The following is a 27,020-nucleotide window of genomic DNA, read 5'->3' on the forward strand; positions in this document are numbered from 1 at the left end:
TATAATTAATTAAATCAAGTGCAGCTCTGACTTACTTTTAACAAACCTTTGACAACAACGGTTGTTTGTAATAATGTAATAATTATTATACCACATTCTGTAACAATGCTGTTGAATTAATGTAACAGATCCCTTTATACAGAATTCCTGATGACTTTTTGAATTTCCCTGGAACATAACCAGTTTGCTGTATCTGTGTTCATTTATGAGCAGTGACAAGACCTGGAAACAAAACCTCCCTCTTAAGTTCAATATTTCTTTTAGTATAATTTAAATTTTCAAAAACCAATAAATGTTTATTAACATTTATTAACACTGAGACAATATTGTATACTGTAGCTAAACAACATTTTTAAGACTTCCAAATCCCTTTTAATAAAAAGGGATTTGAAAAATGTCTAAAATATTTTAAAGCATTTTTAAAAAAAGTTTTGCTCCATAATTTTCTAAATTAAATTACACATGGTGGTTTTAGACATCAGTGTTTTAAAAATAAATGAATCAATAAAAAATAAATAGTAAAAAAGTGAAATAACTAAGTCTGTAAGATAAAATAATGGACTTGATACGGTAGTTACTTTTGTTTTTAAGCGCTATGCAGCAAAACTTCATGTTCGGGCACGCCTTGTACTTTTTCACACCACGTGCTCATGACTTAGTTCGAGCGTCCTCCATTTGCTGCTCGAACGCTGGTCGTGATGCGGGCTTTTACTCGGACATACCACAGCAAGACTACCACTGTATAACCACATGAATTTAGGTTGCCTCGAGAAGCATAAAAACTAGTTATTTTTCTATTTATATTGTTAAAGCAAACCTCAGTGGAAATAGAGTCTGGAGAGGAGTTTGCTAGCGGGTGACTGCACGGACTTCGGACATGTGCGCACAATTGTCGAGGAAAAAAAGTGCAGACGATGTTAACTACATGACACAAGGTGAGCCACTGTAGGGCTAGAATGAGGACGTTTGTATTGTTTTTTTGTGAATTTCCTCTGTTAAGTTTAAAATAACGTGTTTTTGTGCAGATATTGTTAGCTTGAGGTGGCGACTAGCGAACAACTAGCCACTAATACTAGCCTACCTACCCTACCTACTACTTGCTCATTAGCATCAGCATGACGCCTAAACCAGCGGTCCCCAACCCCCGGGCCACGGACCAGTACCGGTCCGTGAGTCGTTTGGTACCGGGCCGCGAGAGTTGAGGTTCGGGTGTGAAATGTATGGTTTTCTGGGTTTTTATCGGTTTCTAGCGTTATTTTGTTATCGTTTTTGTCGTTTACTCGGTTTTTCTGGGTCGTTTCACGTGTGTTATGAATAAATCTTCTTTTTTCGGTACCGGTACTAGTTTTATTTTGTTGTATTTATCTGCGACACCTTAAAGACCGGTCCGTGAAAATATTTTCGGGCATAAACCGGTCCGTGGCGCAATAAAGGTTGGGGACCGCTGGCCTAAACGACAGTTACAGTTACTTACACCAGTGCGAATTTGCTTCTTTTAAGCTGCTGAATATGACCGTTTTAATAAACATATGTGAAAGAGTTTTGTTTGGTGTGCTAGCTGTCAGCAGGTTTAACATTTTTTAAGTTTGAAGGTAGCTGCCAACTTCTTAACTGTCACTGTGGCGTGCCAGAAGCACAGTGCACAGTCAGCTGGGTAAATATGCACTGCATGTTCATATTTTTATAATAAAAATGCACTAAAATGTTGGTATGCAGTTTAATCAATGCTTAATCTAAAACAAAGAAAAATATGGCAAATAATAATTTGGGCATTTCCCTTGAAAAATGAGCAAAAAAAGAAAAAGTATTCAAATAAAATACTGTAAATGGGGGCTTCAATTTATTATGCTACGCAGAACAAACAGCGCTGTATTTTTACGAATCACGTGTTACTCCTCACATCTGGTGTGGTTGGACACAAACACTTGTATGATATAACTGTGGTCAAATGCATTTGGTATTTGTCAAAATGTCATCTGTTGGTCAGAATGGCAGGTAATGGTCAATATATGGGACATTTAAGGTAGAATAGGGGGGGAACCAATTTAGGTCATTATACGGGATGGCCCGGCTAAAATGGGACAGTTGCCAACCCTATATGAAGGTCACACTGACCTTCTTGGGAATATGTTATATGTCGACATGTAGAGCAAGTTGTCTAAAGCGGTACTATTTCAATTACTTAAAAGTACTTTTCTGTTTGTTTGGGGGTTTTTTGTTAGTACATATTCCTGTATATCCACTGTGAAGCTGCTGCGTTATGGGTAATGAGTGGAAGGTAAAGTGCAGTGATATTCTAAGTAATATAATGCTATAATATATATATTTAATATAATGCATAATGCTTTTATGAAGTAAGAAGGTTCTACTTCACCCCTTTGGAAAATAAAAAGAACTACACGTGCCAATGCAATGCAATACAATACAATACAACTTTATTTATATAGCACATTTAAAAACCAGCAATATACCAAAGTGCTTCACAATAATGCCATTTGTGCTCTATTTTAATTTTGAAAATGTTAATGTTTTATAAATGATTTTTGTTTGTTTATTTGTTTTATAAGGCAACATTTTATAATTGGCAACACTTGTTGCCAATTGATCTTCACGAAATTCCAGTATCCAATTTTACCTATTTATGACATGTGCCATACTAGCTTTAGCTCCGCTGTGTGTAAAAAACCTTCTTGTTCACCGTAGTGGCAAGCCTCGTTGGCGCAGTAGGCAGCGCGTCAGTCTCATAATCTGAAGGTCGTGAGTTCGAGCCTCACACGGGGCAGAATATTTTGTTTTTGGTACATCCATATGAACAGAATCGACTTTATGGCACTTTGAGTACATTTTAGAGATATTTTTTAGAGATAGTTATAAATGAATTTCACAGCTACTGTGTGTTGTAGTTTAAAATTTTTAGTTTGCTTGGATTGGATACAAATTTCAGTCATAGTCTTTCCTTCCTGTAAAACAAGTCTATGCTTACTAAGAAGAAGTGTCAATTTTGAAAAAGTAGGGGTTGAGGTTAAAGCTGTAAGCCCGGCTAGCTCAGTCGGTAGAGCATGAGACTCTTAATCTCAGGGTCGTGGGTTCGAGCCCCACGTTGGGCGCTAACCTTTTCCTCATTTGCCCTCGCTTCCTGTTTGTCTCCTTTTGTAATTTTGATGTCCAGTGCTTGGACCCTAGAAAGTTTACGTGTCATTTTCAGTGGGAAACCACTGAAACATGGAAACCATGAGAGACATTGTTGATGTATGCATGTTAATTCAGCAAGTAGATGAGGTGCAGCTGTGAGCATTGGTGGTTCAGTGGTAGAATTCTCGCCTGCCACGCGGGAGGCCCGGGTTCGATTCCCGGCCAATGCAACAATCTTTTTTATTTTTTTAGTCGATAAATTAATTTGTATATTCCCTATGTTCTTTGAGTACAGAGAAGCATTTGCTTTTATTTTTTATGTTGCTTTTATTTTGGCTTAACTGTCAATATTATTGACCTAATTATACTTGTTTGTTTGAAGTCTGTTTGAAGTCCTGTGGTAGAATGGGGCATGAGGGGTATGGTGGGTGGTGTTGGGGGATGGTTGGGGGATGGTTGGGGGATGGTGGGGGGGGCTCTTGCGTCAAATCACATTACCAATGATGTCAAGGCATCAATAAAAGAGACAAAAATACTTATCAGCCCTACATTTTCAAATCAGTAACCTTTTCAACTTGCTGCCCGGTTTTAGATATCGACAATTTCTTGTTTCAAATATTCTCAGTACATTTTTATTTGTTCAGGGGTAATATGACTTTTGTTGGTCCATTGGTGTATTGCATCATAGGCCTCGTTGGCGCAGTAGGCAGCGCGTCAGTCTCATAATCTGAAGGTCGTGAGTTCGAGCCTCACACGGGGCATGTTCTTTTGACACACACATTTCTTGTTTTTGCAAATGGTTATGCATATGTTTATTTTGTAGTATAATCAACTATTACTTCCAGCACCCCCCATGTGTGGCAAGCTGTTAAGACAACTCTGCTCATTTCTGAGCTTTTGCGTTTAAGTCAACCTAGGATGAGTTGTTTTAATTTTCATATGGTCATTAGAGTGTCCACTCTAATGCAATGTGAAACATGCATTCTTTTTTCTTTTTTTTTTTTGGTAATGTGCTTGAAAAGCTTGAAAATGGACCTTGAAAGTGCTTAAAAAGTGCTTAGATATGACCGTGAAAAAGGTTTATAAGAATAAGAATAACTTTATTTATCCCGAGTGAAATTCTTTTGTCATGTACATGCTCAAAGCAGCAGGAGAGACAGAGGAACAGATAAATAAGATATACAATATATACAGTAAGAATAGTAGTATACAGTAATATACAGTAGTAGGATAGTGCAAGACATAGTATCAAATAACTCTAACGAAGTAATATAAATGACTGTATCCTGGAGAATAAATAACTTAACTATCAGTGCAGGCGATTCTAGAAAGTGACATAGTAATGTGCAATAGAATAAAGGGAGTAGCAGCGTATGATGGGGGGATGAAACAAATATTCAATATTCATTAAGGTACTGTTGGGTAATATTGCACGGTCTGAAAAGGAACAGAATAACATTGGTAATAATCTCAGGAAAATCACCTACAGAGTGAAGAAGAGTTATACAGTCTTATTGCCACCGTCGCAAAGGATTTACTGTGGCGGTCAGTTCTGCATTTCGGGGCAATGAACCCTTTATATAGTATGTTATTCTTTTTACTTTATTCAGTTCCATTGTTTTACTTCATTTTTGCTGCTGGAAACTTTGCACGGCTGTCACCCAATAAATTTCCCATGTGTGGGGATAGTAAAGGTTTATCTTATTAAGAAAAAAAAAAAAAACTCTGTTCACTCCCCGTCGGGGAATCGAACCCCGGTCTCCCGCGTGACAGGCGGGGATACTCACCACTATACTAACGAGGAGATGTATTTGTCAACTGTGTACTGTTTAAAGACCAGCAATCGGAATAACAGCACTAAAAGTGAGGCATATGTCATTTGTTTGTTTCAGAAGAGGGGCAAGTTTTAGGAGTGACAGCGGCAAGAGAGAGAGTAATGTGAGAGAATTGTGACATTTAGCGTGTTTGGAGTGTGTAGTTAGTGTGTAGTGTAGTCGATAGTTTTGTGTGGTAGAACAATGAGGCGCCTGCTGAATGTGACAGAACATCACAGAACACTGCATGTGTGAGCATTGGTGGTTCAGTGGTAGAATTCTCGCCTGCCACGCGGGAGGCCCGGGTTCGATTCCCGGCCAATGCAGCAAGTTTTTGTTTGTTTTTTTTAATTTTGCCAGTTGATAAAGTGATTTTTTTGTGCTTGAAAGTAAATTAAAACAAATAACTAAAAACAAATGAAAAGTTGCAAACTCCCCGTCGGGGAATCGAACCCCGGTCTCCCGCGTGACAGGCGGGGATACTCACCACTATACTAACGAGGATATGTATTTGTCAATTGTGTACTGTTCAAAGACCAGCAATCGGAATAACAGCACTAAAAGTGAGGCATATGTCATTTGTTTGTTTCAGAAGAGGGGCAAGTTTTAGGAGTGACAGCGGCAAGAGAGAGAGTAATGTGAGAGAATTGTGACATTTAGCGTGTTTGGAGTGTGTAGTGTAGTCGATAGTTTTGTGTGGTAGAACAATGAGGCGCCTGCTGAATGTGACAGAACGTCACAGAACACTGCATGTGTGAGCATTAGTGGTTCAGTGGTAGAATTCTCGCCTGCCATGCGGGAGGCCCGATTCCCGGCCAATGCAGCAAGTTTTTGTTTGTTTTTTTAATTTTGCCAGTTGATAAAGTGATTTTTTTGTGCTTGAAAGTAAATTAAAACAAATAACTAAAAACAAATGAAAAGTTGCAAACTCCCCGTCGGGGAATCGAACCCCGGTCTCCCGCGTGACAGGCGGGGATACTCACCACTATACTAACGAGGAGCTGATGTGCGTTGCTGATTAAGGGCTTATAAATGCTACTTACGATATGCTACCTGGGGCCAGGCCAGCAGGTCTGTCTGTCTGTCTTACCAGAACAATTCACCTTCCCAGCTACGGGTTCAGGGGAGTTGAGAAGTTGGCAGTGTTCCAAGTATGTTTTACTTCTGGGTGTGTGGCTAAGGGTGATATGAACATGCAGCAAATTTTTTATTTTTTTATTTATTTATTTTTTAATTTTGCCAGTTGATAAAGTGATTTTTTTGTGCTTGAAAGTAAATTAAAACAAATGGGGTTAAAAAGTTGCAAACTCCCCATCGGGGAATCGAACCCCGGTCTCCCGCGCGACGGCTTGGAATTGTTTAGCTAAACGGCCCTAAACCATTTCCCATTCATTCTCTATGGTAGTGCTAAACCACTACGGATGTAATATATTTTTGGCCACTACGGTCATCCGGCGCTGTTGCGAGTTTGAGATGCGGCAATTTTTAAAAATCTCCACTTTTAAATTTCGGGAGACAAAACAAGTAACAAAACAAGTAAATATTTATGTTTCAATCCTAGCTCCTTCTGCTCAGCCAACTCTTCCAGTTCCAGTGGCTGGTTATGAGCATGACCTCAGCAGCTGGAATTGTTCTCCCCACCAGAAGCTGTGGATGAAGACTGAGCTTCAGGATCTTGGACTGTGGCCTGGGTCTCGACCAGTGCGTCACGCAGGGAACGCGATTTCACTCTGGCGTCTCCCTCCACAGCCTGAGCTCATAGATACAGTGGCTGACCTTCCATCGCCAAATTTCTTCCAGCTCCACCCTTCTTTATTTGGAAACCTGAGAGTGCTATCATGGTCAGGTTAAGAAACAATTATACCTTGCCATGTCTCCATGGTTGCTTTCGTTCACAAGTGGTCTCTGCTGGTGTGGGCAGGCCACGAGTAATTGTTGGCACCAGTGGTCACTATTACATCCTCTCCTCACGACTCTGCTGCAGGGCTTGTCGCAGGAACTGGTTTGCTGACAATCCACGATGGCTGGAGAAACTGTCCAAAAGGTTTACCAACCTTCTCCCTGGTTTTCTTACATACAAAAACGCCATCTGCAAGTCTGTTATGGATGCGCTCAGGAGGGCTGGCAAATCTCCAGCAGACATGGCAAACCAAATAAATGAACTCATTCACCTCAAGTACGAGCGAGCTCTTGAAAATAAGCCACAGGAGTTCAGGTCTTATGAAGACCCACATGCCTGGTGTGGCGTCTCTGTGTCCACCCATTACCTGACTGACTGCCTGCTCGACGAATTCCGACATCAACATCCAGCCATATCCAAACTCCTCCAGGGCACTGTTGGCCACATCTTCAGGTCTGACCACACTAGGAAGGTGGCTGCAAAACCTGTGGCTGCCCAACTTCAGGTTCCAGGGGGGCATTAAGTTTGTTCTCGGTCGCGGCCAGACGGCATCAAGATTTCGGCAAGATCACATGGCGGGCTCTTGCTTGTGGGTGCAGCTAGCAGCGTCCCAGAGTTTAGAGGTGGCTTAACGAGATCAGATGTCTGTGTAGGTTCTCGGTCACGGTAGTCTTGAGGTCTTGCAAAGAAGGTGACTGGATTCCTTTCATGGTGCGTGAAGACTTTTCTATCCTCATCCAAGAGGCTTCTTCAGGACTGCAGCGATTGATGGAGACTGTCATGTATTTAATCCCTGCTGGGGTTGTCCTCTTGAGGGTTGTTCACCCACTGTTATTCATATTAGTCATCACTTAAGCCCAGGTGTGAAACGCAGGTCTTTACCGTCACAGAGAGGTATGTGACAGTATGGGTCCGTCCGTTTTTAGGATCTCCTGTGGCACTCTTCACCTCCAAAACCCGTTCAGGGCTTAAATACCTGGGGACTCGCCTTTGTTTGTCCAAGCGGAGTTTCTTTTCTGTGCAGCTTCGAGAAATCGTCCATTTTCCGGTTGTCTCTCAGCCTCGTTGGCGCAGTAGGCAGCGCGTCAGTCTCATAATCTGAAGGTCGTGAGTTCGAGCCTCACACGAGGCACGTGTTTTGGTACAGAGTTGGTCCATCCATTTTCTACCGCTTCTACCCATTTCGAGGACGCTGGAGCCTAAGAACCATCCGTTTGTAGTGGATTTTCAGCCTCCTTTGATGCAAGATCTAGAACAGGGATCAATCCAAATCATTCTGCCAGTGCCCATGGAAAGCCTTCCCATCTGTTTGATTTCAAGACTCACACGTGGCAGGCGATCCTCCCCTATGGATGCGTGCCGGCCCTCTGGAACCACTTCATCCAACTTTCACCACAATTCCTCTTTCTTTTCTCAGGTCAGAATTGCGGGGCACCACACGTTGGCTCCCAAATGACTCCTACCTGTTATTTCTTCTTGGACACTTTGTCCAGGTAGGGTTAGGAATGTCTGCATTGGAAGCGGATGAGCAAGGGCTGATAATTGGTTATCAGCAGCTCCCGAGCTGAGTCTCTGGAGGTTGCCTGGAGTTCCTTTGCCAACAGGGTCCATTGAAAGAGATAATTTGAAGTCATTCTTGCCTGACTGGTAAGTTGGAACAAGAAGTCTGTGCAAACCAAACTTGGGTTGGACATCGTATCTGCATTAAGTCAAGATGTTGTTGACAGGAGACTTTGGAGAGTGGCGCGAATTCGGCGGGGCAATTAACAGACTTGTAAGGGCTGGTGGCTCAGCAGTAGAACTGTCGCGTGCCACCCGTGAATCTCGAAATCAGAAGGTTGTGACTTGTAGCCTCTCGCAAGCGATGTGCTTTGATGCACAGTACGTGACAGAGTTTGTCCATCCATTTTAAGCATCTTGAGAGGAGACTTTGGAGAGTGGCGCGGATTCAGCGGGACAATTGGCGGACGTGCAAGGGTTGTTAGCTGAGCGGTAGAATTGTCGCCTGCCATGCGTACGTCTCGAAAACTGAAGGTGTTGAGCTCTATCCTCACGCGAGGCATGTTTTGATGCGCAGTTCGGCCACCCATTTTAGGATCTCCTGTCACACACTTCACCTCCAAGACGGCAACCCATCCTGGGCTTGAAGAACTGGCAACTCTGCTTCATTTGTTGACGGCTTCAAAGAATGGCCCGTTTTTGGGGGAGATGGGCCTTGAGCCTCGCTTGATACACAGTACGTGGCAAAGGCAGCCCATCCATTGTCTACCGCTTGTCCCTTTCGGGTAGCCGGAGCTGTGTCAAAACACAGTTTCCCTGACCGGGAATCGAACCCGGGCCGCGGCGGTGAGAGCGCCGAATCCTGACCACTAGACCATCAGGGAGCTGCAACAGAGCTGTCTTGATGAGTGACGCGTGGCTGTATCGGGCCACATTTACCGTTGCGCCTCGAGAGGAGCGCTTGGGCAATGGCGCGAATTCGGTGGGAAAACTGGCACAGCCGTGAGCATTGGTGGTTCAGTGGTAGAATTCTCGCCTGCCACGCGGGAGGCCCGGGTTCGATTCCCGGCCAATGCACAGTGCCTTTATGCGTGGGGGCCCTGGGGGGCATTAAGTTTGTTCTCGGTCGCGGCCAGACGGCATCAAGATTTCCGCAAGATCACATGGCGGGCTCTTGCTTGTGGGTGCAGCTAGCAGCGTCCCAGAGTTTAGAGGTGGCTTAACGAGATCAGATGTCTGTGTAGGTTCTCGGTCACGGTAGTCTTGAGGTCTTGCAAAGAAGGTGACTGGATTCCTTTCATGGTGCGTGAAGACTTTTCTATCCTCATCCAAGAGGCTTCTTCAGGCCTGCAGCGATTGATGGAGACTGTCATGTATTTAATCCCTGCTGGGGTTGTCCTCTTGAGGGTTGTTCACCCACTGTTATTCATATTAGTCATCACTTAAGCCCAGGTGTGAAACGCAGGTCTTTACCGTCACAGAGAGGTATGTGACAGTATGGGTCCGTCCGTTTTTAGGATCTCCTGTGGCACTCTTCACCTCCAAAACCCGTTCAGGGCTTAAATACCTGGGGACTCGCCTTTGTTTGTCCAAGCGGAGTTTCTTTTCTGTGCAGCTTCGAGAAATCGTCCATTTTCCAGTTGTCTCTCAGCCTCGTTGGCGCAGTAGGCAGCGCGTCAGTCTCATAATCTGAAGGTCGTGAGTTCGAGCCTCACACGAGGCACGTGTTTTGGTACAGAGTTGGTCCATCCATTTTCTACCGCTTCTACCCATTTCGAGGACGCTGGAGCCTAAGAACCATCCGTTTGTAGTGGATTTTCAGCCTCCTTTGATACAAGATCTAGAACAGGGATCAATCCAAATCATTCTGCCAGTGCCCATGGAAAGCCTTCCCATCTGTTTGATTTCAAGACTCACACGTGGCAGGCGATCCTCCCCTATGGATGCGTGCCGGCCCTCTGGAACCACTTCATCCAACTTTCACCACAATTCCTCTTTCTTTTCTCAGGTCAGAATTGCGGGGCACCACACGTTGGCTCCCAAATGACTCCTACCTGTTATTTCTTCTTGGACACTTTGTCCAGGTAGGGTTAGGAATGTCTTTGCATTGGAAGCGGATGAGCAAGGGCTGATAATTGGTTATCAGCAGCTCCCGAGCTGAGTCTCTGGAGGTTGCCTGGAGTTCCTTTGCCAACAGGGTCCATTGAAAGAGATAATTTGAAGTCATTCTTGCCTGACTGGTAAGTTGGAACAAGAAGTCTGTGCAAACCAAACTTGGGTTGGACATCGTATCTGCATTAAGTCAAGATGTTGTTGACAGGAGACTTTGGAGAGTGGCGCGAATTCGGCGGGGCAATTAACAGACTTGTAAGGGCTGGTGGCTCAGCAGTAGAACTGTCGCGTGCCACCCGTGAATCTCGAAATCAGAAGGTTGTGACTTGTAGCCTCTCGCAAGCGATGTGCTTTGATGCACAGTACGTGACAGAGTTTGTCCATCCATTTTAAGCATCTTGAGAGGAGACTTTGGAGAGTGGCGCGGATTCAGCGGGACAATTGGCGGACGTGCAAGGGTTGTTAGCTGAGCGGTAGAATTGTCGCCTGCCATGCGTACGTCTCGAAAACTGAAGGTGTTGAGCTCTATCCTCACGCGAGGCATGTTTTGATGCGCAGTTCGGTCACCCATTTTAGGATCTCCTGTCACACACTTCACCTCCAAGACGGCAACCCATCCTGGGCTTGAAGAACTGGCAACTCTGCTTCATTTGTTGACGGCTTCAAAGAATGGCCCGTTTTTGGGGGAGATGGGCCTTGAGCCTCGCTTGATACACAGTACGTGGCAAAGGCAGCCCATCCATTGTCTACCGCTTGTCCCTTTCGGGTAGCCAGAAAGGGACAAGGACACTTTGTCCAGGTGGGGTTAGGAATGTCTTTGAATTGGAAGCGGATGAGCAAGGGCTGATAATTGGTTATCAGCAGCTCCCGAGCTGAGTCTCTGGAGGTTGCCTGGAGTTCCTTTGCCAACAGGGTCCATTGAGAGACATAATTTGAAGTCATTCTTGCCTGACTGGTAAGTTGGAACAAGAAGTCTGTGCAAACCAAACTTGGGTTGGACATCGTATCTGCATTAAGTCAAGATGTTGTTGACAGGAGACTTTGGAGAGTGGCGCGAATTCGGCGGGGCAATTAACAGACTTGTAAGGGCTGGTGGCTCAGCAGTAGAACTGTCGCGTGCCACCCGTGAATCTCGAAATCAGAAGGTTGTGACTTGTAGCCTCTCGCAAGCGATGTGCTTTGATGCACAGTACGTGACAGAGTTTGTCCATCCATTTTAAGCATCTTGAGAGGAGACTTTGGAGAGTGGCGCGGATTCAGCGGGACAATTGGCGGACGTGCAAGGGTTGTTAGCTGAGCGGTAGAATTGTCGCCTGCCATGCGTACGTCTCGAAAACTGAAGGTGTTGAGCTCTATCCTCACGCGAGGCATGTTTTGATGCGCAGTTCGGCCACCCATTTTAGGATCTCCTGTCACACACTTCACCTCCAAGACGGCAACCCATCCTGGGCTTGAAGAACTGGCAACTCTGCTTCATTTGTTGACGGCTTCAAAGAATGGCCCGTTTTTGGGGGAGATGGGCCTTGAGCCTCGCTTGATACACAGTACGTGGCAAAGGCAGCCCATCCATTGTCTACCGCTTGTCCCTTTCGGGTAGCCAGAAAGGGACAAGGACACTTTGTCCAGGTGGGGTTAGGAATGTCTTTGAATTGGAAGCGGATGAGCAAGGGCTGATAATTGGTTATCAGCAGCTCCCGAGCTGAGTCTCTGGAGGTTGCCTGGAGTTCCTTTGCCAACAGGGTCCATTGAGAGACATAATTTGAAGTCATTCTTGCACGACTTATAAGTTAGAACAAGAAGTCTGTTCAAACCAAACTTGGGTTGGACATCGTATCTGCATTAAGTCAAGATGTTGTTGACAGGAGACTTTGGAGAGTGGCGCGAATTCGGCGGGGCAATTAACAGACTTGTAAGGGCTGGTGGCTCAGCAGTAGAACTGTCGCGTGCCACCCGTGAATCTCGAAATCAGAAGGTTGTGACTTGTAGCCTCTCGCAAGCGATGTGCTTTGATGCACAGTACGTGACAGAGTTTGTCCATCCATTTTAAGCATCTTGAGAGGAGACTTTGGAGAGTGGCGCGGATTCAGCGGGACAATTGGCGGACGTGCAAGGGTTGTTAGCTGAGCGGTAGAATTGTCGCCTGCCATGCGTACGTCTCGAAAACTGAAGGTGTTGAGCTCTATCCTCACGCGAGGCATGTTTTGATGCGCAGTTCGGCCACCCATTTTAGGATCTCCTGTCACACACTTCACCTCCAAGACGGCAACCCATCCTGGGCTTGAAGAACTGGCAACTCTGCTTCATTTGTTGACGGCTTCAAAGAATGGCCCGTTTTTGGGGGAGATGGGCCTTGAGCCTCGCTTGATACACAGTACGTGGCAAAGGCAGCCCATCCATTGTCTACCGCTTGTCCCTTTCGGGTAGCCAGAAAGGGACAAGGACACTTTGTCCAGGTGGGGTTAGGAATGTCTTTGAATTGGAAGCGGATGAGCAAGGGCTGATAATTGGTTATCAGCAGCTCCCGAGCTGAGTCTCTGGAGGTTGCCTGGAGTTCCTTTGCCAACAGGGTCCATTGAGAGACATAATTTGAAGTCATTCTTGCACGACTTATAAGTTAGAACAAGAAGTCTGTTCAAACCAAACTTGGGTTGGACATCGTATCTGCATTAAGTCAAGATGTTGTTGACAGGAGACTTTGGAGAGTGGCGCGAATTCGGCGGGGCAATTAACAGACTTGTAAGGGCTGGTGGCTCAGCAGTAGAACTGTCGCGTGCCACCCGTGAATCTCGAAATCAGAAGGTTGTGACTTGTAGCCTCTCGCAAGCGATGTGCTTTGATGCACAGTACGTGACAGAGTTTGTCCATCCATTTTAAGCATCTTGAGAGGAGACTTTGGAGAGTGGCGCGGATTCAGCGGGACAATTGGCGGACGTGCAAGGGTTGTTAGCTGAGCGGTAGAATTGTCGCCTGCCATGCGTACGTCTCGAAAACTGAAGGTGTTGAGCTCTATCCTCACGCGAGGCATGTTTTGATGCGCAGTTCGGCCACCCATTTTAGGATCTCCTGTCACACACTTCACCTCCAAGACGGCAACCCATCCTGGGCTTGAAGAACTGGCAACTCTGCTTCATTTGTTGACGGCTTCAAAGAATGGCCCGTTTTTGGGGGAGATGGGCCTTGAGCCTCGCTTGATACACAGTACGTGGCAAAGGCAGCCCATCCATTGTCTACCGCTTGTCCCTTTCGGGTAGCCAGAAAGGGACAAGGACACTTTGTCCAGGTGGGGTTAGGAATGTCTTTGAATTGGAAGCGGATGAGCAAGGGCTGATAATTGGTTATCAGCAGCTCCCGAGCTGAGTCTCTGGAGGTTGCCTGGAGTTCCTTTGCCAACAGGGTCCATTGAGAGACATAATTTGAAGTCATTCTTGCACGACTTATAAGTTAGAACAAGAAGTCTGTTCAAACCAAACTTGGGTTGGACATCGTATCTGCATTAAGTCAAGATGTTGTTGACAGGAGACTTTGGAGAGTGGCGCGAATTCGGCGGGGCAATTAACAGACTTGTAAGGGCTGGTGGCTCAGCAGTAGAACTGTCGCGTGCCACCCGTGAATCTCGAAATCAGAAGGTTGTGACTTGTAGCCTCTCGCAAGCGATGTGCTTTGATGCACAGTACGTGACAGAGTTTGTCCATCCATTTTAAGCATCTTGAGAGGAGACTTTGGAGAGTGGCGCGGATTCAGCGGGACAATTGGCGGACGTGCAAGGGTTGTTAGCTGAGCGGTAGAATTGTCGCCTGCCATGCGTACGTCTCGAAAACTGAAGGTGTTGAGCTCTATCCTCACGCGAGGCATGTTTTGATGCGCAGTTCGGCCACCCATTTTAGGATCTCCTGTCACACACTTCACCTCCAAGACGGCAACCCATCCTGGGCTTGAAGAACTGGCAACTCTGCTTCATTTGTTGACGGCTTCAAAGAATGGCCCGTTTTTGGGGGAGATGGGCCTTGAGCCTCGCTTGATACACAGTACGTGGCAAAGGCAGCCCATCCATTGTCTACCGCTTGTCCCTTTCGGGTAGCCAGAAAGGGACAAGGACACTTTGTCCAGGTGGGGTTAGGAATGTCTTTGAATTGGAAGCGGATGAGCAAGGGCTGATAATTGGTTATCAGCAGCTCCCGAGCTGAGTCTCTGGAGGTTGCCTGGAGTTCCTTTGCCAACAGGGTCCATTGAGAGACATAATTTGAAGTCATTCTTGCACGACTTATAAGTTAGAACAAGAAGTCTGTTCAAACCAAACTTGGGTTGGACATCGTATCTGCATTAAGTCAAGATGTTGTTGACAGGAGACTTTGGAGAGTGGCGCGAATTCGGCGGGGCAATTAACAGACTTGTAAGGGCTGGTGGCTCAGCAGTAGAACTGTCGCGTGCCACCCGTGAATCTCGAAATCAGAAGGTTGTGACTTGTAGCCTCTCGCAAGCGATGTGCTTTGATGCACAGTACGTGACAGAGTTTGTCCATCCATTTTAAGCATCTTGAGAGGAGACTTTGGAGAGTGGCGCGGATTCAGCGGGACAATTGGCGGACGTGCAAGGGTTGTTAGCTGAGCGGTAGAATTGTCGCCTGCCATGCGTACGTCTCGAAAACTGAAGGTGTTGAGCTCTATCCTCACGCGAGGCATGTTTTGATGCGCAGTTCGGCCACCCATTTTAGGATCTCCTGTCACACACTTCACCTCCAAGACGGCAACCCATCCTGGGCTTGAAGAACTGGCAACTCTGCTTCATTTGTTGACGGCTTCAAAGAATGGCCCGTTTTTGGGGGAGATGGGCCTTGAGCCTCGCTTGATACACAGTACGTGGCAAAGGCAGCCCATCCATTGTCTACCGCTTGTCCCTTTCGGGTAGCCAGAAAGGGACAAGGACACTTTGTCCAGGTGGGGTTAGGAATGTCTTTGAATTGGAAGCGGATGAGCAAGGGCTGATAATTGGTTATCAGCAGCTCCCGAGCTGAGTCTCTGGAGGTTGCCTGGAGTTCCTTTGCCAACAGGGTCCATTGAGAGACATAATTTGAAGTCATTCTTGCCTGACTGGTAAGTTGGAACAAGAAGTCTGTGCAAACCAAACTTGGGTTGGACATCGTATCTGCATTAAGTCAAGATGTTGTTGACAGGAGACTTTGGAGAGTGGCGCGAATTCGGCGGGGCAATTAACAGACTTGTAAGGGCTGGTGGCTCAGCAGTAGAACTGTCGCGTGCCACCCGTGAATCTCGAAATCAGAAGGTAGTGACTTGTAGCCTCTCGCAAGCGATGTGCTTTGATGCACAGTACGTGACAGAGTTTGTCCATCCATTTTAAGCATCTTGAGAGGAGACTTTGGAGAGTGGCGCGGATTCAGCGGGACAATTGGCGGACGTGCAAGGGTTGTTAGCTGAGCGGTAGAATTGTCGCCTGCCATGCGTACGTCTCGAAAACTGAAGGTGTTGAGCTCTATCCTCACGCGAGGCATGTTTTGATGCGCAGTTCGGCCACCCATTTTAGGATCTCCTGTCACACACTTCACCTCCAAGACGGCAACCCATCCTGGGCTTGAAGAACTGGCAACTCTGCTTCATTTGTTGACGGCTTCAAAGAATGGCCCGTTTTTGGGGGAGATGGGCCTTGAGCCTCGCTTGATACACAGTACGTGGCAAAGGCAGCCCATCCATTGTCTACCGCTTGTCCCTTTCGGGTAGCCGGAGCTGTGTCAAAACACAGTTTCCCTGACCGGGAATCGAACCCGGGCCACGGCGGTGAGAGCGCCGAATCCTGACCACTAGACCATCAGGGAGCTGCGACAGAGTTGTCTTGATGAGTGACGCGTGGCTGTATCGGGCCACATTTACCGTTGCGCCTCGAGAGGAGCGCTTGGGCAATGGCGCGAATTCGGTGGGAAAACTGGCACACCCGTGAGCATTGGTGGTTCAGTGGTAGAATTCTCGCCTGCCACGCGGGAGGCCCGGGTTCGATTCCCGGCCAATGCACAGTGCCTTTATGCGTGGGGCCCTGGGGGGTATTAAGTTTGTTCTCGGTCGCGGCCAGACGGCATCAAGATTTCCGCAAGATCACATGGCGGGCTCTTGCTTGTGGGTGCAGCTAGCAGCGTCCCAGAGTTTAGAGGTGGCTTAACACTAGAATTACTGAGCCTTTTTTCCCTGGTGCAAGTCCCTACTACTAGATTTACTAGCCTGCGCAAATTTGCGTAAATTCCCCCCGACCTTAACACCTCTTGGCACCCCGCTGAGATTTTCACAGGTCTTCAGCTCTATTGTTCTCCTGCTTTTGTTGTGCAAACACACCCTCCCCCAACCCCTAACCATGAGAGATTCAGGTCTTTCCTTCCCTGCAAGGCTACTTTCCTTCCTTACCTGCAGCATACTATACACCATGATAGTTTCTATGTGTAATATTTCTCAGATGCAATATTAGTTCTTGTCACTCCTTTTCACTACATTGGATGCCTGGCCATAAACATATATACACAGAGTTGTACATATATTTATATAGCCACACCTTATATAATATGCATAAAGTCTAGTTATACACACAGACACATCTATATCATATATATCTATATCTATATATATACACACACAGATAGATGTGTGTGTGTATACATACACCAATATTTTTGAATACTCGTGTCCATATATATGTTTCCAGATTGTTTGTATAGTGCACTTTCTATACCGTGCTCTGTCCACTTTTTTGCAATGACAATACAGATTTTCCACTTGTGGGACAAATAAATGCAGATTTGCTGTGTGTGTGTGTGTGTGTGTGTGTTTGTGCTACATTGGCATTTGTTTACTCAGATCCAAGGCAGGCCAAACCTCTGTGTTACAACCTACATACAAAAGACACACATTCACAATATATGGGTACACAAGTCTGTTTTATTTCAAAGTGTTTCAAACTTTACAGCGTTTGCAGACCCAGTGTCCATCATCCCTGCATTTGGCACAGGTGAATTTCTGACATGTTGCACAGGTAAACCTGCTGCGATTCCTGTTGCAGCTCTCTTGCACCTGGCACTGCGTTGTCTGCGTTGTAATATTTCCTTGAGCTGCATGGATCGGCAACAAAGTTGCTGAGCTAGAAGACTCAAAAACAATCTTCTTTTGCCTGTCCACCCTGTACATGCCTTGTACAAAATGTAGGCATTCACTGCTGCCAGGTCCAGCATATTGTAGAAAACCGCTACTGGCCACCTGTGTGTTGCTGATCTTACGGAATACATCCATGCCATTTGGTCCAACACGTCTACACCACACTGTAAAAGCAGAGAGAGAGAGTCATGAGTATATGTTTTTTTCTATAGGCCTGTATAGCACACATCAGAAAACATTGTAGCACTGGTTTAAAATTGTACACACATTCACATACCTTCATGTGGTTATAGTCTGTTATCGTGTTGGGTTTCCTCTTTCTGCCGTCACTGATCGTCACGTCTTGGTGCATGGAACTTAGAACACACACAGTCTTGTGGTTTTTAGGTGCATAAATTGTCAAGGAGACACTGCCACTTCTAAGCACTGAAGTGGAGAATACCTCTCGCTTTGCAGTATCTTTTGCAAGTTGAGGAAGTTCATGCCGGACTTTATTCACCGTGCCCAGTAACGTTGTTTTGCGCTGCAGCAGTCTGTGCGACAGTAACAGTGAAGTAAAGAAACTGTCCGTTGTGACATTTCTCCCATCATCCAAAAACGGCTCCATCAGTTTCATGACCACGTTCTCTGCCAGCCTCTCTCCCTTCTGACGACTGGGGTCCTTTCCCAAGTAAGGAGATGCACTGCAGACATATTTGGTGTCCAAATCCGTGGCCATCCAGAACTTGATCCCAAATTTGTCTGGCTTGGTTGCCATATACTGTGTAAATGGACAATGAACCTTGGTAGGGAACAGCTGTTCCCTACCAAGCATTTCTTGCAGCTGGCAACAACGGTCATGCATTCAGTATAGCTGTGACTTCCGCAAGAAATGTGGTCAAAATCTCATGAGTAAGTTGAAGAATTTCTACCAAGCATTTCTGAAAGTTGTAACACAGAGGTTTGGCCTGCCTTGGATCTGAGCAACTCTGAGTGAGCAAATGCAAATGTGCCAGGCCTCAAGGATAATGGGTGGTTTGCACAACAAAAGCTGTAGGAGAAACAAGCTGACGACCTGTGGAAATCTCAGCAGGGGTGCTTAACACCTCGGGACTTGCACCAGAAAATAAAAAAGCCAGTAATTCTAGGGGGTGTTGGGTTTAGGGAAGCTACGCAAATTTGCGCAGGATAGTAAATCTAGTGTTAACGAGATCAGATGTCTGTGTAGGTTCTCGGTCACGGTAGTCTTGAGGTCTTGCAAAGAAGGTGACTGGATTCCTTTCATGGTGCGTGAAGACTTTTCTATCCTCATCCAAGAGGCTTCTTCAGGCCTGCAGCGATTGATGGAGACTGTCATGTATTTAATCCCTGCTGGGGTTGTCCTCTTGAGGGTTGTTCACCCACTGTTATTCATATTAGTCATCACTTAAGCCCAGGTGTGAAACGCAGGTCTTTACCGTCACAGAGAGGTATGTGACAGTATGGGTCCGTCCGTTTTTAGGATCTCCTGTGGCACTCTTCACCTCCAAAACCCGTTCAGGGCTTAAATACCTGGGGACTCGCCTTTGTTTGTCCAAGCGGAGTTTCTTTTCTGTGCAGCTTCGAGAAATCGTCCATTTTCCAGTTGTCTCTCAGCCTCGTTGGCGCAGTAGGCAGCGCGTCAGTCTCATAATCTGAAGGTCGTGAGTTCGAGCCTCACACGAGGCACGTGTTTTGGTACAGAGTTGGTCCATCCATTTTCTACCGCTTCTACCCATTTCGAGGACGCTGGAGCCTAAGAACCATCCGTTTGTAGTGGATTTTCAGCCTCCTTTGATACAAGATCTAGAACAGGGATCAATCCAAATCATTCTGCCAGTGCCCATGGAAAGCCTTCCCATCTGTTTGATTTCAAGACTCACACGTGGCAGGCGATCCTCCCCTATGGATGCGTGCCGGCCCTCTGGAACCACTTCATCCAACTTTCACCACAATTCCTCTTTCTTTTCTCAGGTCAGAATTGCGGGGCACCACACGTTGGCTCCCAAATGACTCCTACCTGTTATTTCTTCTTGGACACTTTGTCCAGGTAGGGTTAGGAATGTCTTTGCATTGGAAGCGGATGAGCAAGGGCTGATAATTGGTTATCAGCAGCTCCCGAGCTGAGTCTCTGGAGGTTGCCTGGAGTTCCTTTGCCAACAGGGTCCATTGAAAGAGATAATTTGAAGTCATTCTTGCCTGACTGGTAAGTTGGAACAAGAAGTCTGTGCAAACCAAACTTGGGTTGGACATCGTATCTGCATTAAGTCAAGATGTTGTTGACAGGAGACTTTGGAGAGTGGCGCGAATTCGGCGGGGCAATTAACAGACTTGTAAGGGCTGGTGGCTCAGCAGTAGAACTGTCGCGTGCCACCCGTGAATCTCGAAATCAGAAGGTTGTGACTTGTAGCCTCTCGCAAGCGATGTGCTTTGATGCACAGTACGTGACAGAGTTTGTCCATCCATTTTAAGCATCTTGAGAGGAGACTTTGGAGAGTGGCGCGGATTCAGCGGGACAATTGGCGGACGTGCAAGGGTTGTTAGCTGAGCGGTAGAATTGTCGCCTGCCATGCGTACGTCTCGAAAACTGAAGGTGTTGAGCTCTATCCTCACGCGAGGCATGTTTTGATGCGCAGTTCGGTCACCCATTTTAGGATCTCCTGTCACACACTTCACCTCCAAGACGGCAACCCATCCTGGGCTTGAAGAACTGGCAACTCTGCTTCATTTGTTGACGGCTTCAAAGAATGGCCCGTTTTTGGGGGAGATGGGCCTTGAGCCTCGCTTGATACACAGTACGTGGCAAAGGCAGCCCATCCATTGTCTACCGCTTGTCCCTTTCGGGTAGCCAGAAAGGGACAAGGACACTTTGTCCAGGTGGGGTTAGGAATGTCTTTGAATTGGAAGCGGATGAGCAAGGGCTGATAATTGGTTATCAGCAGCTCCCGAGCTGAGTCTCTGGAGGTTGCCTGGAGTTCCTTTGCCAACAGGGTCCATTGAGAGACATAATTTGAAGTCATTCTTGCCTGACTGGTAAGTTGGAACAAGAAGTCTGTGCAAACCAAACTTGGGTTGGACATCGTATCTGCATTAAGTCAAGATGTTGTTGACAGGAGACTTTGGAGAGTGGCGCGAATTCGGCGGGGCAATTAACAGACTTGTAAGGGCTGGTGGCTCAGCAGTAGAACTGTCGCGTGCCACCCGTGAATCTCGAAATCAGAAGGTTGTGACTTGTAGCCTCTCGCAAGCGATGTGCTTTGATGCACAGTACGTGACAGAGTTTGTCCATCCATTTTAAGCATCTTGAGAGGAGACTTTGGAGAGTGGCGCGGATTCAGCGGGACAATTGGCGGACGTGCAAGGGTTGTTAGCTGAGCGGTAGAATTGTCGCCTGCCATGCGTACGTCTCGAAAACTGAAGGTGTTGAGCTCTATCCTCACGCGAGGCATGTTTTGATGCGCAGTTCGGCCACCCATTTTAGGATCTCCTGTCACACACTTCACCTCCAAGACGGCAACCCATCCTGGGCTTGAAGAACTGGCAACTCTGCTTCATTTGTTGACGGCTTCAAAGAATGGCCCGTTTTTGGGGGAGATGGGCCTTGAGCCTCGCTTGATACACAGTACGTGGCAAAGGCAGCCCATCCATTGTCTACCGCTTGTCCCTTTCGGGTAGCCAGAAAGGGACAAGGACACTTTGTCCAGGTGGGGTTAGGAATGTCTTTGAATTGGAAGCGGATGAGCAAGGGCTGATAATTGGTTATCAGCAGCTCCCGAGCTGAGTCTCTGGAGGTTGCCTGGAGTTCCTTTGCCAACAGGGTCCATTGAGAGACATAATTTGAAGTCATTCTTGCACGACTTATAAGTTAGAACAAGAAGTCTGTTCAAACCAAACTTGGGTTGGACATCGTATCTGCATTAAGTCAAGATGTTGTTGACAGGAGACTTTGGAGAGTGGCGCGAATTCGGCGGGGCAATTAACAGACTTGTAAGGGCTGGTGGCTCAGCAGTAGAACTGTCGCGTGCCACCCGTGAATCTCGAAATCAGAAGGTTGTGACTTGTAGCCTCTCGCAAGCGATGTGCTTTGATGCACAGTACGTGACAGAGTTTGTCCATCCATTTTAAGCATCTTGAGAGGAGACTTTGGAGAGTGGCGCGGATTCAGCGGGACAATTGGCGGACGTGCAAGGGTTGTTAGCTGAGCGGTAGAATTGTCGCCTGCCATGCGTACGTCTCGAAAACTGAAGGTGTTGAGCTCTATCCTCACGCGAGGCATGTTTTGATGCGCAGTTCGGCCACCCATTTTAGGATCTCCTGTCACACACTTCACCTCCAAGACGGCAACCCATCCTGGGCTTGAAGAACTGGCAACTCTGCTTCATTTGTTGACGGCTTCAAAGAATGGCCCGTTTTTGGGGGAGATGGGCCTTGAGCCTCGCTTGATACACAGTACGTGGCAAAGGCAGCCCATCCATTGTCTACCGCTTGTCCCTTTCGGGTAGCCAGAAAGGGACAAGGACACTTTGTCCAGGTGGGGTTAGGAATGTCTTTGAATTGGAAGCGGATGAGCAAGGGCTGATAATTGGTTATCAGCAGCTCCCGAGCTGAGTCTCTGGAGGTTGCCTGGAGTTCCTTTGCCAACAGGGTCCATTGAGAGACATAATTTGAAGTCATTCTTGCACGACTTATAAGTTAGAACAAGAAGTCTGTTCAAACCAAACTTGGGTTGGACATCGTATCTGCATTAAGTCAAGATGTTGTTGACAGGAGACTTTGGAGAGTGGCGCGAATTCGGCGGGGCAATTAACAGACTTGTAAGGGCTGGTGGCTCAGCAGTAGAACTGTCGCGTGCCACCCGTGAATCTCGAAATCAGAAGGTTGTGACTTGTAGCCTCTCGCAAGCGATGTGCTTTGATGCACAGTACGTGACAGAGTTTGTCCATCCATTTTAAGCATCTTGAGAGGAGACTTTGGAGAGTGGCGCGGATTCAGCGGGACAATTGGCGGACGTGCAAGGGTTGTTAGCTGAGCGGTAGAATTGTCGCCTGCCATGCGTACGTCTCGAAAACTGAAGGTGTTGAGCTCTATCCTCACGCGAGGCATGTTTTGATGCGCAGTTCGGCCACCCATTTTAGGATCTCCTGTCACACACTTCACCTCCAAGACGGCAACCCATCCTGGGCTTGAAGAACTGGCAACTCTGCTTCATTTGTTGACGGCTTCAAAGAATGGCCCGTTTTTGGGGGAGATGGGCCTTGAGCCTCGCTTGATACACAGTACGTGGCAAAGGCAGCCCATCCATTGTCTACCGCTTGTCCCTTTCGGGTAGCCAGAAAGGGACAAGGACACTTTGTCCAGGTGGGGTTAGGAATGTCTTTGAATTGGAAGCGGATGAGCAAGGGCTGATAATTGGTTATCAGCAGCTCCCGAGCTGAGTCTCTGGAGGTTGCCTGGAGTTCCTTTGCCAACAGGGTCCATTGAGAGACATAATTTGAAGTCATTCTTGCACGACTTATAAGTTAGAACAAGAAGTCTGTTCAAACCAAACTTGGGTTGGACATCGTATCTGCATTAAGTCAAGATGTTGTTGACAGGAGACTTTGGAGAGTGGCGCGAATTCGGCGGGGCAATTAACAGACTTGTAAGGGCTGGTGGCTCAGCAGTAGAACTGTCGCGTGCCACCCGTGAATCTCGAAATCAGAAGGTTGTGACTTGTAGCCTCTCGCAAGCGATGTGCTTTGATGCACAGTACGTGACAGAGTTTGTCCATCCATTTTAAGCATCTTGAGAGGAGACTTTGGAGAGTGGCGCGGATTCAGCGGGACAATTGGCGGACGTGCAAGGGTTGTTAGCTGAGCGGTAGAATTGTCGCCTGCCATGCGTACGTCTCGAAAACTGAAGGTGTTGAGCTCTATCCTCACGCGAGGCATGTTTTGATGCGCAGTTCGGCCACCCATTTTAGGATCTCCTGTCACACACTTCACCTCCAAGACGGCAACCCATCCTGGGCTTGAAGAACTGGCAACTCTGCTTCATTTGTTGACGGCTTCAAAGAATGGCCCGTTTTTGGGGGAGATGGGCCTTGAGCCTCGCTTGATACACAGTACGTGGCAAAGGCAGCCCATCCATTGTCTACCGCTTGTCCCTTTCGGGTAGCCAGAAAGGGACAAGGACACTTTGTCCAGGTGGGGTTAGGAATGTCTTTGAATTGGAAGCGGATGAGCAAGGGCTGATAATTGGTTATCAGCAGCTCCCGAGCTGAGTCTCTGGAGGTTGCCTGGAGTTCCTTTGCCAACAGGGTCCATTGAGAGACATAATTTGAAGTCATTCTTGCCTGACTGGTAAGTTGGAACAAGAAGTCTGTGCAAACCAAACTTGGGTTGGACATCGTATCTGCATTAAGTCAAGATGTTGTTGACAGGAGACTTTGGAGAGTGGCGCGAATTCGGCGGGGCAATTAACAGACTTGTAAGGGCTGGTGGCTCAGCAGTAGAACTGTCGCGTGCCACCCGTGAATCTCGAAATCAGAAGGTAGTGACTTGTAGCCTCTCGCAAGCGATGTGCTTTGATGCACAGTACGTGACAGAGTTTGTCCATCCATTTTAAGCATCTTGAGAGGAGACTTTGGAGAGTGGCGCGGATTCAGCGGGACAATTGGCGGACGTGCAAGGGTTGTTAGCTCAGCGGTAGAATTGTCGCCTGCCATGCGTACGTCTCGAAAACTGAAGGTGTTGAGCTCTATCCTCACGCGAGGCATGTTTTGATGCGCAGTTCGGCCACCCATTTTAGGATCTCCTGTCACACACTTCACCTCCAAGACGGCAACCCATCCTGGGCTTGAAGAACTGGCAACTCTGCTTCATTTGTTGACGGCTTCAAAGAATGGCCCGTTTTTGGGGGAGATGGGCCTTGAGCCTCGCTTGATACACAGTACGTGGCAAAGGCAGCCCATCCATTGTCTACCGCTTGTCCCTTTCGGGTAGCCGGAGCTGTGTCAAAACACAGTTTCCCTGACCGGGAATCGAACCCGGGCCACGGCGGTGAGAGCGCCGAATCCTGACCACTAGACCATCAGGGAGCTGCGACAGAGTTGTCTTGATGAGTGACGCGTGGCTGTATCGGGCCACATTTACCGTTGCGCCTCGAGAGGAGCGCTTGGGCAATGGCGCGAATTCGGTGGGAAAACTGGCACACCCGTGAGCATTGGTGGTTCAGTGGTAGAATTCTCGCCTGCCACGCGGGAGGCCCGGGTTCGATTCCCGGCCAATGCACAGTGCCTTTATGCGTGGGGCCCTGGGGGGTATTAAGTTTGTTCTCGGTCGCGGCCAGACGGCATCAAGATTTCCGCAAGATCACATGGCGGGCTCTTGCTTGTGGGTGCAGCTAGCAGCGTCCCAGAGTTTAGAGGTGGCTTAACACTAGAATTACTGAGCCTTTTTTCCCTGGTGCAAGTCCCTACTACTAGATTTACTAGCCTGCGCAAATTTGCGTAAATTCCCCCCGACCTTAACACCTCTTGGCACCCCGCTGAGATTTTCACAGGTCTTCAGCTCTATTGTTCTCCTGCTTTTGTTGTGCAAACACACCCTCCCCCAACCCCTAACCATGAGAGATTCAGGTCTTTCCTTCCCTGCAAGGCTACTTTCCTTCCTTACCTGCAGCATACTATACACCATGATAGTTTCTATGTGTAATATTTCTCAGATGCAATATTAGTTCTTGTCACTCCTTTTCACTACATTGGATGCCTGGCCATAAACATATATACACAGAGTTGTACATATATTTATATAGCCACACCTTATATAATATGCATAAAGTCTAGTTATACACACAGACACATCTATATCATATATATCTATATCTATATATATACACACACAGATAGATGTGTGTGTGTATACATACACCAATATTTTTGAATACTCGTGTCCATATATATGTTTCCAGATTGTTTGTATAGTGCACTTTCTATACCGTGCTCTGTCCACTTTTTTGCAATGACAATACAGATTTTCCACTTGTGGGACAAATAAATGCAGATTTGCTGTGTGTGTGTGTGTGTGTGTGTGTTTGTGCTACATTGGCATTTGTTTACTCAGATCCAAGGCAGGCCAAACCTCTGTGTTACAACCTACATACAAAAGACACACATTCACAATATATGGGTACACAAGTCTGTTTTATTTCAAAGTGTTTCAAACTTTACAGCGTTTGCAGACCCAGTGTCCATCATCCCTGCATTTGGCACAGGTGAATTTCTGACATGTTGCACAGGTAAACCTGCTGCGATTCCTGTTGCAGCTCTCTTGCACCTGGCACTGCGTTGTCTGCGTTGTAATATTTCCTTGAGCTGCATGGATCGGCAACAAAGTTGCTGAGCTAGAAGACTCAAAAACAATCTTCTTTTGCCTGTCCACCCTGTACATGCCTTGTACAAAATGTAGGCATTCACTGCTGCCAGGTCCAGCATATTGTAGAAAACCGCTACTGGCCACCTGTGTGTTGCTGATCTTACGGAATACATCCATGCCATTTGGTCCAACACGTCTACACCACACTGTAAAAGCAGAGAGAGAGAGTCATGAGTATATGTTTTTTTCTATAGGCCTGTATAGCACACATCAGAAAACATTGTAGCACTGGTTTAAAATTGTACACACATTCACATACCTTCATGTGGTTATAGTCTGTTATCGTGTTGGGTTTCCTCTTTCTGCCGTCACTGATCGTCACGTCTTGGTGCATGGAACTTAGAACACACACAGTCTTGTGGTTTTTAGGTGCATAAATTGTCAAGGAGACACTGCCACTTCTAAGCACTGAAGTGGAGAATACCTCTCGCTTTGCAGTATCTTTTGCAAGTTGAGGAAGTTCATGCCGGACTTTATTCACCGTGCCCAGTAACGTTGTTTTGCGCTGCAGCAGTCTGTGCGACAGTAACAGTGAAGTAAAGAAACTGTCCGTTGTGACATTTCTCCCATCATCCAAAAACGGCTCCATCAGTTTCATGACCACGTTCTCTGCCAGCCTCTCTCCCTTCTGACGACTGGGGTCCTTTCCCAAGTAAGGAGATGCACTGCAGACATATTTGGTGTCCAAATCCGTGGCCATCCAGAACTTGATCCCAAATTTGTCTGGCTTGGTTGCCATATACTGTGTAAATGGACAACGAACCTTGGTAGGGAACAGCTGTTCCCTACCAAGCATTTCTTGCAGCTGGCAACAACGGTCATGCATTCAGTATAGCTGTGACTTCCGCAAGAAATGTGGTCAAAATCTCATGAGTAAGTTGAAGAATTTCTACCAAGCATTTCTGAAAGTTGTAACACAGAGGTTTGGCCTGCCTTGGATCTGAGCAACTCTGAGTGAGCAAATGCAAATGTGCCAGGCCTCAAGGATAATGGGTGGTTTGCACAA

At 46.9% G+C, this 27,020-nt stretch overlaps 17 non-coding genes across 17 annotated transcripts; 11 read left to right on the top strand and 6 right to left on the bottom strand.

Moving 5' to 3' along the window:
- The first annotated feature begins 2,709 nt into the window (after positions 1 to 2,709).
- trnam-cau (transfer RNA methionine (anticodon CAU)) lies at positions 2,710 to 2,782 on the top strand. The gene has a single exon. It is a non-coding gene; the product is annotated as a tRNA-Met (tRNA).
- Positions 2,783 to 3,034: 252 nt separating this feature from the next.
- On the top strand, positions 3,035 to 3,107 carry trnak-cuu (transfer RNA lysine (anticodon CUU)). Its single transcript has one exon. It is a non-coding gene; the product is annotated as a tRNA-Lys (tRNA).
- A 184-nt stretch (positions 3,108 to 3,291) lies between these two features.
- On the top strand, positions 3,292 to 3,362 carry trnag-gcc (transfer RNA glycine (anticodon GCC)). The gene has a single exon. It is a non-coding gene; the product is annotated as a tRNA-Gly (tRNA).
- Positions 3,363 to 3,820: 458 nt separating this feature from the next.
- On the top strand, positions 3,821 to 3,893 carry trnam-cau (transfer RNA methionine (anticodon CAU)). The gene has a single exon. It is a non-coding gene; the product is annotated as a tRNA-Met (tRNA).
- A 971-nt stretch (positions 3,894 to 4,864) lies between these two features.
- On the bottom strand, positions 4,865 to 4,936 carry trnad-guc (transfer RNA aspartic acid (anticodon GUC)). The gene has a single exon. It is a non-coding gene; the product is annotated as a tRNA-Asp (tRNA).
- Positions 4,937 to 5,201: 265 nt separating this feature from the next.
- On the top strand, positions 5,202 to 5,272 carry trnag-gcc (transfer RNA glycine (anticodon GCC)). Its single transcript has one exon. It is a non-coding gene; the product is annotated as a tRNA-Gly (tRNA).
- A 106-nt stretch (positions 5,273 to 5,378) lies between these two features.
- On the bottom strand, positions 5,379 to 5,450 carry trnad-guc (transfer RNA aspartic acid (anticodon GUC)). The gene has a single exon. It is a non-coding gene; the product is annotated as a tRNA-Asp (tRNA).
- A 424-nt stretch (positions 5,451 to 5,874) lies between these two features.
- Positions 5,875 to 5,946, bottom strand: trnad-guc (transfer RNA aspartic acid (anticodon GUC)). Its single transcript has one exon. It is a non-coding gene; the product is annotated as a tRNA-Asp (tRNA).
- Positions 5,947 to 7,905: 1,959 nt separating this feature from the next.
- On the top strand, positions 7,906 to 7,978 carry trnam-cau (transfer RNA methionine (anticodon CAU)). Its single transcript has one exon. It is a non-coding gene; the product is annotated as a tRNA-Met (tRNA).
- Positions 7,979 to 9,158: 1,180 nt separating this feature from the next.
- trnae-cuc (transfer RNA glutamic acid (anticodon CUC)) lies at positions 9,159 to 9,230 on the bottom strand. Its single transcript has one exon. It is a non-coding gene; the product is annotated as a tRNA-Glu (tRNA).
- A 122-nt stretch (positions 9,231 to 9,352) lies between these two features.
- Positions 9,353 to 9,423, top strand: trnag-gcc (transfer RNA glycine (anticodon GCC)). The gene has a single exon. It is a non-coding gene; the product is annotated as a tRNA-Gly (tRNA).
- A 573-nt stretch (positions 9,424 to 9,996) lies between these two features.
- trnam-cau (transfer RNA methionine (anticodon CAU)) lies at positions 9,997 to 10,069 on the top strand. Its single transcript has one exon. It is a non-coding gene; the product is annotated as a tRNA-Met (tRNA).
- A 6,144-nt stretch (positions 10,070 to 16,213) lies between these two features.
- On the bottom strand, positions 16,214 to 16,285 carry trnae-cuc (transfer RNA glutamic acid (anticodon CUC)). Its single transcript has one exon. It is a non-coding gene; the product is annotated as a tRNA-Glu (tRNA).
- A 122-nt stretch (positions 16,286 to 16,407) lies between these two features.
- trnag-gcc (transfer RNA glycine (anticodon GCC)) lies at positions 16,408 to 16,478 on the top strand. Its single transcript has one exon. It is a non-coding gene; the product is annotated as a tRNA-Gly (tRNA).
- A 2,738-nt stretch (positions 16,479 to 19,216) lies between these two features.
- Positions 19,217 to 19,289, top strand: trnam-cau (transfer RNA methionine (anticodon CAU)). The gene has a single exon. It is a non-coding gene; the product is annotated as a tRNA-Met (tRNA).
- A 5,317-nt stretch (positions 19,290 to 24,606) lies between these two features.
- On the bottom strand, positions 24,607 to 24,678 carry trnae-cuc (transfer RNA glutamic acid (anticodon CUC)). The gene has a single exon. It is a non-coding gene; the product is annotated as a tRNA-Glu (tRNA).
- A 122-nt stretch (positions 24,679 to 24,800) lies between these two features.
- Positions 24,801 to 24,871, top strand: trnag-gcc (transfer RNA glycine (anticodon GCC)). Its single transcript has one exon. It is a non-coding gene; the product is annotated as a tRNA-Gly (tRNA).
- Positions 24,872 to 27,020: the final 2,149 nt, after the last annotated feature.

The sequence above is a fragment of the Pelmatolapia mariae genome, linkage group LG23 (genome assembly GCF_036321145.2).
Source record: "Pelmatolapia mariae isolate MD_Pm_ZW linkage group LG23, Pm_UMD_F_2, whole genome shotgun sequence".
NCBI lineage: Eukaryota > Metazoa > Chordata > Actinopteri > Cichliformes > Cichlidae > Pelmatolapia > Pelmatolapia mariae.